At 39.7% G+C, this 9786-nt stretch overlaps 1 long non-coding RNA gene across 1 annotated transcript; it reads left to right on the top strand.

Annotated features, from left to right (window-relative positions):
- Positions 1-415: 415 nt before the first annotated feature.
- On the top strand, positions 416-2762 carry LOC118483719. Its single transcript, XR_004871192.1, has 3 exons — positions 416-614; positions 1774-1825; positions 2619-2762. It is a non-coding gene; the product is annotated as an uncharacterized LOC118483719 (long non-coding RNA).
- The last annotated feature ends 7024 nt before the right edge of the window (positions 2763-9786 follow it).

The raw sequence follows: 9786 nt of genomic DNA, 5'->3' as shown, positions 1-9786 counted from the left end.
GTGCACCCTTAGTGGGTTTCGAGTGGGGTTCACGGCCCAAAGGCCCAACCGGCCAAAGGTTCTCGGCCCAAGGCCCAAAACCGATTACTAGTCACTCGAGACCTCATGGTCTCGAGTCGGGTTCCTTGTTGTTTCGTGTCGGGTTCTCGGTTCACATATAACACGTACACATATATATATAATACACACGTAACAAAGCACTTATCACATAAAAAGGTTCACGTTATCATTTTAACTAGTCACATAACGTACAAGCAAGTTACAACGAAAGGTTCTAAATTTCGAGTTGTCACATATACCAGGAATATGCCAGGAATATGCTAGGAATATGCCAGGAATATGCTAGGAATATGCTAGGAATATGCTAGGAATATGATATATGGAAGGTCTATAAATACCACCATACCATAACTCCATCATTCCACACTCAACACTACACTCCATCTCTCCCTCTCTCTATCTTAATCTTCTTCATATCTTCAAGTCTTGTTCTTGAAGATTCAACATCCTTTCTAGTAAACTTCAAGATAGTGTGAAGATCTAAGGTTGTTCCCAAGGTGTTGTCAAGTGAATACAAGCTTCCTATCATCCCATAACTTACTTGAATCTTGAAGGTATAACACTTATATTTAAATCATACCTTTGGTTCATAGTTGTTCTTGATGATTTGAAGTTTCTCTTAAATCTTGGGATTTTCACTAAACTTGAAATCTAAAAGAAATGGGTCATGAAACAAATAAAAAAAATGATGGTGTGTATACATATGTATATAACCGTACATATATATGTGTGTATATGAGTTTGAGTTTTGAGCTTTATTTTGATAAAGTACTTGTTTAAGTGTTTCATGTTCTTGAATGATGGAAAAAAATGCAAGTATTTGGTGATTTATGTATGATATGTTAAATTTAAATTACTTCAGCAAATAAACCTAAAAACAACACATATTTGATGCATTTAGATCAACATAAAATGTTGATGCTATGTTAGTATGCTTTAGGCACTTGTACATGAAGATACATTTCGATTTAAAGCTCAAGAAATGGTAAAAAGGGGTTGTATGGCAAAAATGTTTTAGATCAGGTTATAAACACTAAAAATGACATTATTTAGTGTATTATAATGGCATGAAACTTTGCGTGTTGTACATATAGCTTAAAAAGTGGTAAAATATGTGAAATTTACATGATTTGTGTGCTTTACTTAAGACCTGCACTATCATGAGTATAACCATTATTTTATTCAATAAATAACATGGGTTATGTTAAAATTTCAAGTCGTTTCGATTTGGGATGGTTCGGGTAATGTTTGATGCAAAACTATGCGGTAAAACGGTTAAAAATCGCCTTTTCGGAGGACTTTTACAAAACTTTTTTAGATCAGTAACCAAACTGATATTTTTGGTATAAAAACAAGTATTTTAACTTATATTAAGTTTACTTAGTGTTCGGTTAGTCATACGTGACTTCCGACGCTCAAAAATGTTACCGAAACGCTAAAATAAGTGTTTTTCGACATAACTATAATGAGTTGGTCATGAGTAAATTTTATGTGTTACAATGTGCTATGTGTTTTATAATATGTGTATGATGACATGATAATACTTGACAAGATTATTTGTTTTACGCTTGAGTACATATACGCGAATATACCAAAATAATCAAAAATAATAACTTTTCGGGGAATCTCAAAGTTATGTGAAAATTCTAAGTATCAGAGAAACTTCATCATTTTTATGAATTTTGTTTATTAAATCATTCTTATTTAATTTAGGACAAATAAATAATTTGAGGGATTGTGTTAGCATATAAAAACGCACCCAAAGGTGAGTATATAGTTCCCCTATTTTACTGTTTTCAAATGTTTTGGGGTGATTCATATGTATCAAAACGATTTTGATGTTTTAACGATGGTTTATATTAAACTAATAACGATTTCGATAATGTGAACGAGCTTGTTGGTTGTAATTACATAACAAATGACATTCATTAATTTCGGCCAAACCGACCAGTATTAGGTTATGGTACCATAGGATCCGACAAATCCCGTTATCAGACCGGACCCATGGTTATGTGTGGGTTAGGTGGGTAACGACCGAATCTGATGATTGTTAACTTACCCTTTGGAGGTTTGTTAATGCGAAAACGAGTTGAACAATAAACGAGTCACACAGGTTTGAATGTTATTAGCGAGAGGACCAAAAGTAGTTTTCACAATTAAAACGAGAACGATTTGAACAATTGACACGATTCGAATGATTTAAACAAATGAACGATGATCTATAACAAGTACGGGTTGAACGATGTCACACAACGATGTTTACAAACTATATAAACCATACGAGTTTTATTACGAGAACGATTTCCGATTTGGTGTACAAAAACAAATGTTTTGGAGTAAGATTCATGGCATTGAGGTTTATAAATTATAACCAAACTGTTGGCTTGGTTATTTATTTTACAATACAAATATTTTACAAAAACAAGGTTTTCTAATGTCGAATAACGAAGTTATACGAGTTATTTCGACATGCAAACGAGCCATGAATCTGACACTCACGCAAAACCTATGTACTCGCCAGCATTTCTTTGCTGACTTTGTTTTTACATATGTTTCAGGTGAAGTTGCTTAGTGTTGATTACGAATAGGAAGCATGCTCACTTAGGACCGGACGAGGCCTTAGTGATTTAATAATGACATTAGTCTATGTTTGATTTGCTTGTTTAACTTAAGACAATGTTTAATATTTAATGAAATGAAACTCTTCGTATCCATAGTTTGAAACAATAATTCTGTTACAACACTCCCCGGCGTTTCCGCCACGATTTGTCGTTTTACGTGGTCGGGGTGTGACATATACCACTCACTTCACTGATAAAGAATGTTTGATCTTGAAACCAGGATTTGTTATCCCTGAGGAATGGATTATCATGAGGGCACCGAGAGTTAATGATCTGTACGTGTTGGATATGAGCGTTGCTACTACAACCACGGGTCAGGCTCATTGCTTCGTGTCCAGATCAACTGAAAAAGAATCGAGATTGTGGCACCGGAAGATGGGACATATACATCTTAGAAAAATGAATCACTTGGTGCACAATGATTTGGTTACAGGAGTTCATGTCAAAGGTTTTCATCTGGAAGGGGAGTGCATTAGCTGTGTTAAAGGCAAGAAGAAGAAAAAGTCACACCCTACAAAGCAAGTCAATTCAGTCTCAAGACCCCTGGAGAGACTTCACATGGATTTGTTTGGTCTAGTGAATGTCAAGAGTATTACGGGAGATAAATATTGTCTTGTGGTTACTGATGATTATTTCAGATTTTCGTGGGTTTCTTTCTTGAAGACGAAAGACGAAACGTTTGATAGTTTGATGGCGTTGTTCAAAAAGATTGAGAATCTGTACCAAAGGCGTATCAAAAGAATTCGAAGTGATAATGGTACTGAATTCAAGAACAGCAAGATGGAAAAATTTTGTGATGAAAGAGGTATTTTGCATGAGTTTAGTGCTACGTACACTCCGCAGCAGAATGGAGTCACAGAACGCAAAAACCGGATACTAATCGAGACGGCTAGAACTATGCTCATAGATTCAAAGTTACCAATTAATTTTTGGGCTGAAGCTGTTTCCGCCGCATGCTATACGCTCAACAGAGTTCTCACTGTCAAAAAGTTCAACAGAACATGCTTTGAGCTAATCAATAACCGTAAACCGAATTTGGAGTATCTAGAACTGTTCGGGTCACCCTGTACTGTTATAGAGCCTTATGGAAAGTTTGGTCCAAAGTGCATTGAGGGTATATTTGTTGGATATTCAAGTCCTACGCGACGTGTCTTCGTTCCAAGTGAGAAGCAGATTATTGAAGCTGCAAATGTTGAATGTCAAGGTTATACTATGCCGCCACAAAGTCCAGGAGATTCATGGCGATATCATTATGATAAGTTGTGGGAATCATTTGACATGATGGAAGAACAAGAGGAAGAAGAAGATTTCTTTGATGAATTGGATATTTTGCGCGAATACGAGTCACAGCAAAGGTTCCTAGTTGAGTATTCAAGGCGACCACGGGAAACTTCGAATGATGATGAAGTAGGTCCGAGTAATGCTGGTGAACACGATGATGTCCAACAGAATGAAGTTACTCAAGATAATCAGTCGGATCAGAATGATAATCAAGAATCTGAGAACATGCCGATCTTTGATCATGGAGATTCAGATTCTGAGGGGGAGCAGATTCAGGGTTCAAGTCAAACAAACCAAATTGGTGAACAAAGTGCAAATCAAAATGTTACTAATCTGGAAGGTGATGTGGATGTTCCAAGCGAAGCAATGCCGCGAACTCTTTCATATCATCTAGAGGAGTTTATCATAGGAGAATTGCATTCAGGCGTTCGCACGAGACGTCAAATCGACCAGGGCTTAACATGTTTTTATTCTATAGTAGCACCTTTACAAACTGAATTTTCATTAAGTTGTTTTATCTCGCAGATCGAACCGAGAACTTACAAAGAGGCGCTTACTGAAGACTCTTGGGTCATTGCGATGTAAGAAGAGTTAAGTCAGTTTGAAAAGTTGGGAGTGTGGAAGTTAGTGGATTTACCGGATGGTGAAAGGAAAATCAATACGAAATGGGTATTCAAGTGTAAGAGAGACGACAGAGGAGTTGTTGTAAGGAACAAAGCTTAACTCGTTGTTCAGGGCTTTAGTCAACAGGAAGGGATTGATTTTACTGAAGTCTATGCTCCTGTGGCACGACTAGAGGCAATCAGAATTTTCCTTGCATTTGCGTCTTGGAAGAACTTCAAAGTATATCAGCTAGATGTAAAATCGGCGTTTCTTTATGGGAAGGTCAAAGAGGAGGTTTATGTCGGTCAGCCGCCGGGCTTCACCGGTCCAATCCATAAAAACAAGGTCTACTTGCTGGACAAAGCGTTGTATGGTTTACACCAGGCCCTGAGAGCCTGGTACGAGACTTTGTCTCAACACCTACTAGCCAACAGTTTCATACGTGGAAAAGTGGATGCCACTCTCTTCACTAAAGAGGTCGACGGATATCTTCTGATAGTTCCGATTTATGTGGACGATATAATCTTTGGGTCGACGAATGAGAATCTGTGCAAAGATTTCGAACAGGTGATGAAGCAAAAATTCGAAATGTCATCAATGGGGGAGATGAAATTCTTTCTGGATCTACAAGTTGAACAACTACCTGAGGGAATTTTCATTCACCAGACGAAGTACGTTCGTGATATTCTAGAGAAATTTGGGATGTCAAGTTCTACTCCAGCTGCTACCCCACTTGCGACAAATCTTGGGATTCACCCAGATCTCACCGGAGGTTCTTTGTTGTACCTAACTGCTTCACGTCCTGATATCATGTACCCAACGTGCCTCGCAGCAAGATATCAATCTAACCCGAGATCTTCGCACATGATTATTGTGAAGAGGATATTCCGCTACCTGAAAGGAACTCCTACATTGGGGTTGTGGTATCCGAGAAAAGGCGACTTTACGCTCGAAGGGTATTCCGATTCGGATTTCGGATGCTGCAAAGTCAATACAAAATCAACAACTGCAGGATGCCAGTTCTTTGGACCTAGATTGGTTACCTGGCAGTGTAAGAAACAAACGTCTGTGGCGCTATCTACATGTGAAGCGGAGTACGTTTCTGCTAGCAGTTGCTGCTCTCAGATCCTGTGGATACAGCAACAGATGCGCGACTACGGTTTGCAGTTTCTTAACACACCTCTTTTTGTTGATAATGAGGCTGCTATTAATATAACAAAGAATCCAGTACATCACGCTAAAACTAAACATATAGAAATTCGTCATCACTTTATTCGCGATTGTTTCGAGAAAAAGTTGATACGAATTGAGAAAATCCACACTGACGAACAGAAAACTGATTTACATACCAAAGCTTTTGATAAAAATTGGTTTAAATATTTGTTCAAACTGAATGGTATGAAGCTTCTTTCGGTGTCGGATGTCATAATTGGCGTTGATGAGAGTACTGTTGCGGATGAAGATGAGAAACAATCTGCAATGGTTCGTCGATTTTTTACTTGTTTTGGTATTTAGGGGGAGTCTGTTGGTGCACGGAATGTTTGTTGACTACGTTTGTATCAAGTCTTAGGTCAAAATAGGTTAGATTGGAGCTTGAAAGTAAAAATAGGGTTTAACTTGTTAATTTCGCTCATGTGTACATAGTTAGAGGTGATTTCGCTTATTAGGTCATAGGGATTTCGCTCATTAGGTTAAATGGGGGTTTAGCTTATTTGTCACATGGGATTTCGCTTATATGGCAGTCATATTAGCGAAATCAGGCAAAGTATAAATACCTCCATGTGTGATCTCATTTGTAACTTAGAGCGAAATCAGGTCATGCTTGTGGTGACGAAACTCTGTCAAAATCAATTCAGAAAGCATCAATAGAGAAGGAATTAAAGAGGAAAAGTTGTTGTTACTTTGTGTACATTGATTCTGCCTTTATATGCAAAGATGAACTGCCTTAACTGACTTTTCAGGGTCATAGAATGGTCCAACACTATGTGTATAGATGATTCATGGAATTGCTTGCTAGGTGATTTGATTATGTTTTCTAGAATCGAAAAACATGTATTAGGGTTTCACGTTCTTGAGTAAATACTTGTTAATTTGAAACCGTATGAAGGGATTCATTGGTGTTTTATGATTAGATCCATACTTCTATGTGTGTTGTTGTTAATGAATATATCCAATGTTTAGACCCCTGTTTAGATTCGGTTAGATGCTATTAATCATGTTTTTCCAATGTGGCACGAGTGTAGAACATAGACTTGTTCGCGTGACTGATTATATTGTTATATGATTTCTATATGATGATCGATGATCTTGGCGTTACATGTTAACCGTTTGAATCGATAATACAGTAAAACGGCTGTTAGCAATGATTAGGGTTTCTGTGTAACTGTTAACGACGTAACTGAACAGACGAATCGCCAGTCGCGACGAAACTAGTATGATGAAACGGGTGTGTTTCATCATGGGTAAACACGGCGAAACAGATGTGTTTCGCCGAGGATATCACGACGAAACAAATGGTGTTTCGTCAAGTGGGTAAACCGTACAGTAACTTAGTTTCTTTCTGTTAAGGGTTAACCGGGTTAGTTGGGTTAGTTAACTGCTGTTAAATGATAAGTATGACTTGTATGAGTTTGAATACGTGCTTTGTGCTACTTGGTGATCACTGACTCAATATCCACCGTGATTATACTTATACGTGAACTTCGTGAATATAAACTGATCATGTACACATGCGTACTTTAGGACTTGACTAATTATTTATGAGCACATACTTTAGCATACCGAGCAAACTAAGGTGAGTTCATACTCTTTCCAAGGCATGGGATTCCCAAGGGTTGGGAATGGGTAAATGAACTATACGGTAATTACAACCATCCTCCGTGGGTAGGATGCCAAGATTACACACTGGACCAAATCTCTATCATTGAAGTCCCTCATTATATCGACTTAATCGTCGAGGCCTATGGCGAGCGGGTCATTAGTTAATAGCGCTATTAGGTTTAACAAACCTCACACCGTGTCGTTCGAACGGGCGTGTACTAATGGACTATGGGCAAAGGGTCAATGCTGATAGACATTGACTTAGGACACCTCTTACATTTTCGTGGCAGTCGATACACATGGTCTAGTAACACATGGGAAGCCCCCACTAATCTTCGCACACATGTCTGGGAGACCGCGATACGAATAATATGATACATGGTTTACAAAACGAGCATACGATTTACGAAACGAATACTATAACTAAACAACCAACTGTGAACTCGCTCAACTTTGTTGTTGACTCGTTGTTACATGCCTTGCAGGTCGTTAGGTACTCATGGAGCTTGCACAGGGAGGCGCGGTCATTGTGGGACATGGCAGTGTGTGCCATGCTAAAAGCATTACTTTATTTCGTACTTAATACTTACATTGGGTTTTACAATTATGCTTCCGCTAAACACTTAACTATGTTTTTGATTTGAAACACCTTTCATATTGTGTGGTTGAATTTTACTTATTACTTGTTATGTTCAATATGATTGGTGGCTTGATCCTGGTCAGTCACGCCTCCAGGCGGTGGTACTCCGCGTGTGGATTTTGGGGTGTGACAGATTGGTATCAGAGCCAGGTTATAGTGAACTTGATTTTAATAAGGGGAAAAGGTTTTATTAAAATCAAACTATAACCTGTACAGTGCTCAACGATCCACAACGACGCTTCGCTCCACGTGCAAGACTCAACACTATAGGTGATACTACTCATGTTTACATTACCTACTTGTTAGATACATACTACATTGCTCATGGTATGCTTAGACAACGTAGCAACTACTATTTGAAAACCTTGTTTGCTCACACTCTTCTGTCATTCCACACTTGCGTATTGATACGACGCACTTCTCACTTGTGTTCTCTTACTTGTGAAGATCATGAGTGGACGCGTTAACATGACACAAGCCCAGCTGACGGCTGTGATTAACGAACAAGTTGTTACGGCACTTGCAGCCGCTCAAGCAGGAGGTATACCTTGCAGTCGTAACTCACTCTAGGATCTTTAGGTCCTACACTCCTAAACCAACTCTTGTGTTTAACCTTGTCCTGTTCTTATACACAACAGGTTAACACGCTCAGCCACCTGTTTGCACCTTCAAGACTTTCATGGACTGTCGTCCTAGCACATTCAGTGGCACTGAAGGAGCCGTTGGACTCCTCCATTGGTTTGAGAAGCTCGAGTTTGTCTTTGAGATGTGTGAATGCCCTGAGGCTCGCAGGGTGAAGTATGCCACTGGTACTCTAGAAGGCATTGCGCTGACTTGGTGGAATGCGCAAGTTCAGATGTTAGGGCTGGCAGCTGCCAATGCCACCCCATGGAACAACTTTAAGGAACTGATCAAGCGGGAATATTGTAGTCGTGATGACATCCACAAGCTAGAAGTGGAGTTCTTTAATCTGAAGATGACGGGGTCAGAGATAGAAGCGTATACGAAGCGATCCAATGAGCTGGCCATCTTGTGTCCAACTATGGTGGACCCTCCTATCAAGCGCATTGAGTTGTACCTCAGAGGCTTAGTACCAGAGATTCAAAGCCATGTGACGTCTGCCAACCTTGCTACTATTCAGGATGTTACCAGTCTTGCTCATCGTCTCACAGATCAGGCAGTGGAACAGAACAGACTGCCTAAGCGTATCAGTGCTGCTACTGCTACTACTACTCATGCTACTCCTAGTGACAAAAAGCGAAAATGGGATGGGGATTCCAGTAAGAGTTCGACTACAGTTCAGTCCCAGGCACAGCAGCGAAAGACTGATAACTACCAGAGCCCTGGTCAGCAATCTTCTGGTGGTCAAAGGCAGGGTGGATATCGAGGAAACCTTCCGAAGTGCAATACATGCAAAGGCACCACAATGGTCAGTGCAACAGGGGTCGTTGTCAGAGGTGTCTCAAGATGGGTCATGAAGCTAAGGATTGCAAGAGCTCTCGACCTGTGAATCAGAACCAGCAACAACAACCACCAGCTCCACAGAACCAACACCGGCAACAGCAGCGAGGCAACAGGGGATGCTTTCAGTGTGGTGCTGAGGGCCACTTCAAGCGGGACTGCCCCCAGTTAAACCAGAATCAGAACAACAACAACAATAATCAGGGCAATGGGAACAACAATGGGGGAAACAATAATGACAACGGTGCTAGGGGTCGTGCATTCGTGTTGGGGCAGGGTGAAGCAAGGAATGATCCTAAT

This window comes from Helianthus annuus, chromosome 11, assembly GCF_002127325.2.
Source record: "Helianthus annuus cultivar XRQ/B chromosome 11, HanXRQr2.0-SUNRISE, whole genome shotgun sequence".
Taxonomy (NCBI): domain Eukaryota; kingdom Viridiplantae; phylum Streptophyta; class Magnoliopsida; order Asterales; family Asteraceae; genus Helianthus; species Helianthus annuus.
Note: the sequence above shows the minus strand (reverse complement) of the source record. Positions and strands in the feature narration are given on the sequence as shown.